Source organism: Phyllostomus discolor, chromosome 8, assembly GCF_004126475.2.
Source record: "Phyllostomus discolor isolate MPI-MPIP mPhyDis1 chromosome 8, mPhyDis1.pri.v3, whole genome shotgun sequence".
In the NCBI taxonomy this organism is placed as follows: domain Eukaryota; kingdom Metazoa; phylum Chordata; class Mammalia; order Chiroptera; family Phyllostomidae; genus Phyllostomus; species Phyllostomus discolor.
This window is the reverse complement of record NC_040910.2, coordinates 26,395,668-26,399,076: the sequence shown is the minus strand read 5'-3', so window position 1 is coordinate 26,399,076 and position 3,409 is coordinate 26,395,668. Positions and strand designations below refer to the sequence as shown.

Here is a 3,409-nt window from a genome sequence, read left to right as displayed (position 1 = left end):
TACTCAAACTCCATAAACTAATCTAAGTTTTTCTTTTTAAAAGTAGAGCTGTCATAAGCCTTAGATATTATAAATAACTTGAGCACTTTGAATCACCGGCAAAAGAGTTTCTTCCCATTGCCATCAATAAACACAACCCTAACATATTTTTTTATACCCATTCCTCAAGTGGAATATCTATTTTAATATGCCCAGTGTGGATAAAATGCTATGCTTCTGTAAATTTCGACTACAGAACTTATATTTCTCTAGTTAAAAAATTTAAAGGAACTATCTTCCCTTCAAAAAAAGATCATTTATTTTCATTAAGCTTCCTAAAATAAAATGAATTTAGGGTTTTAAAAAATTACTAACATCCAATAGTTATTTTTAATATTTTCATTCTTGTTATTTCTGCAAGTAAGCCTTTGTGTAGCACTTGGTGTTCACCTGAGTGCTCTGAAAACACACTTACCACATTTCACAGAAGGGAAAGAGAAATGTAAGGTTTCATAGCAACCGTTTCCGTCAAACACAGTGACACGTGGCATGGGGGCATGCTTCACTAAATTCAGCTGTCCCTTATCACAAATCAGAAGATAATGCAGTATAACTTAGTGCACTTCTCCTCATCAGGAATGTTGGAGGTGCCATTTAAGTTTTAATAATAAATGCTAGAATGACCAAATTGCAGACTAATTGTTTCCGTATTGTACTTAAAATGAGTTTTTAAAAATAAAAAGATGACTATATACGATCAATGCTATTTATTGTACCTCTGGGCCTACTCTTCTAAAAATTGTAGTTTATTGAATTTTCTCTGTCAAGCTTGAACTAATGTAAATAATTGAAATAATGTAAAGTTATATTTTCATGTTTTTATAGATACAACATGACAAGAATACATAATGTAAGAGTATTTCCACTATGGATCATGTTGAATGGATAATGCACATCCCAGTTACAAGCAGTAATCATAGTTCAATACCCATGTAACGGTGCATCAATATATTGCTGTATAAATATGTCTGTGTGCATACAAGTGAAAAGTGGTCAAACAAGAGTGATGACAGCTGTCTAAGGTTTTTTTATTCATTTTATATAAAAACTGTTATGGAAAGACCAAAATGTTTATGAACTATTCTTATGTAAATTTACAACTGTCCTCTACTGTACCTTTTTGTTTACAGTATAGTACCTTATTTTCTGCTCTGTTAAGTGGGTGTCATGTTCTGAGGAGACATACACTTTCTATAACTTCTATTGAAGACATTGGAATTTCCAGTTTTTCATGTGTACTATGTCAGAAAATGCTTTTGATTTTATTTTTAAATCTAACATCGGATGGCTTTTTTTGGAGTGTTGTAAAAACTTCAATCATACATAAAACATGTTCTTACAAAAGGCAAAGTTCTTTATTTTTTTTTTACTTCATAATTCTTCAAACTAAGAATGAGAACCCAAAAAGTGTATTTAAATTTATTCCCCAACAAATCCAGCTACTTCTACTCCACAGTGATATGTTTTCTCAGTTTATATGTCAGCTAGGTACCAATGTAACAAAATAGAATTAGCTTTCATTCTTTAGCTAAAATAATTGACATTTTAGCTATTCCATACCGACAGTCATTACGTGCTTTGGGCATATGCAGAAACGCCACTGCTGGTGAATTACAGTTCTTGTGTTATGTAGATGCACTCCACTTCTAAAGTGTCATGCTGAGCTGTCATCAGCTTCTGCCCTGTATTGCGCCTGGTTAGCTGCTACTGTAGTAATACTAAAAAGCAGAAAGGTGACTCTTTAAAAATCCCATAACACATGTTTCAGGCTTAGATGTTTCAAAAAATGCCTTCATTTATTGTTTTACTGAGCATATTAACAACTAAAACTCCTGCAATTTATATTGTCTTTTTACAAAGGTGGTTAATTTAATAGGTAGGTAGTTCTTTTTAGGCATATTCTAAAATTATCAAGACATTTTAGTTCTTCAAAATGCACATTCAAATGTTTTTTATAACATTCTGTGGGCTTTAATATATTTATTGGGTAACGGATGAACACACCAATGCATCTGCTTAACAATGGAGTAGTGTTGATTTTCCTCTCTGCAAATACTCTATTAATATTTTGGTGGCTGAGGCAGTAAATTTAGCAACTGAAGAGAAATATTAACAATATAATAACCCCACAGGATAATTTCAATACAACACCTTGACAAAACTATTTAAAGAAACACTGTTGAAACTATTTAGAATACAATACAATGTGTTTTCCTCCCTTCTGTTCCCTATCTCATCACCTCCTAGAGTTATCAGTCTAGTAAATTAAAAAAGAAAAAAGTACTCAAGTATCATCTCTACCTTGAAATGTATTTCTGGGTATTTATACTTGTTTTCAGGCTGGACAGAGTTTATTATGTATTGCACTGGACATCTCATTAGTATTTTATGTAAAATGAAGTATAATTTGGGAAAATATTTCATTTTTCTTTAATTCAAATGAAATATGTAGGTGGATTGATTGAATTACATAGGTTCTCTGCATTATCAATTGTAACTGATAGTATATGGTTTATTAAAATATACTATGATCTTTGGAGAGGTTTTTTTGGTTGTTTAACAAATGTTATATGAACTCTCAAAAGCTCATTAAAGGAAATAGAAGAACAATGTAACTATTTAAATGAAGGGTAAATTTTGTGCAAGGAATTCTACATTTAAATTGGTTTATTTTTAATTACTAACATTAAAGATGGGTAAGTACAAGTGAATAATCATGATGTTCTCAATGAGAATTTGAAGATGGATTAAATGGATTATGAAAGTTGTATCAAATTTTTAAAAAGAAAAATACATTCTCTTGATGCACTGTTTTGCTTAGGCCGTGACACTGAAAAGTTTATTAGACATGCATCAATAACATGCATTTTCTCTAGTTTTGTGTTTTAAAATGACAACCCCTCGTAGACAGCACATAGCACTCTAAGTACATGAAGGTTCAGACATGTTTGTGTAAACACGATGATACTCAAGCACAGAGACTAACACGAACGACCTCCTATTCAGTGCAAGTAAGGCAGTGCCTGGAGTAAATCTAGATCATAAGAATCTGTATGTTTATATCCCGTCTCTATTTATTTCCTTCTAGCTGTATCACTATACCTAGTCTTCCTGCCCTTCGGTACAACTGCCATTTTTTTTATGTATTATACTTCAAATGGTATCTCATTTTTTAGTTTCATTCATCTGGCTTTTTGCTTTTTTTTTCTATTATCCCATCTATTTCTGGCTTGTCCTTCGTGAGAGATTTTGCTGTGAGAGCACTTAGAGTGCAATTCATTTCCTCAAAGACAGGACTGACAATCTCAGAGTCTTCTTAAAAACTGTAATAAATGATGAAGAATTTCTTGAGTGAAATAAAAATGTCCTG

General features: G+C 31.8%; 1 protein-coding gene across 6 annotated transcripts in view; it reads left to right on the top strand.

Moving 5' to 3' along the window:
• The window catches only part of GRIA2 (glutamate ionotropic receptor AMPA type subunit 2), a 126,931-nt gene extending 124,626 nt beyond the window's left edge, over positions 1-2,305 (top strand). For 4 of the 6 annotated variants that reach the window (XR_004904610.1, XM_028519219.2, XM_028519218.2 and 1 more), the window contains one exon: positions 1-893. This exon is cut by the window's left edge and continues 1,238 nt beyond it. The gene's annotated coding sequence lies outside the window, so the exon portion shown is untranslated. The other 2 variants (XM_028519221.2, XM_028519222.2) reach the window with 1 other exon arrangement.
• Positions 2,306-3,409: the final 1,104 nt, after the last annotated feature.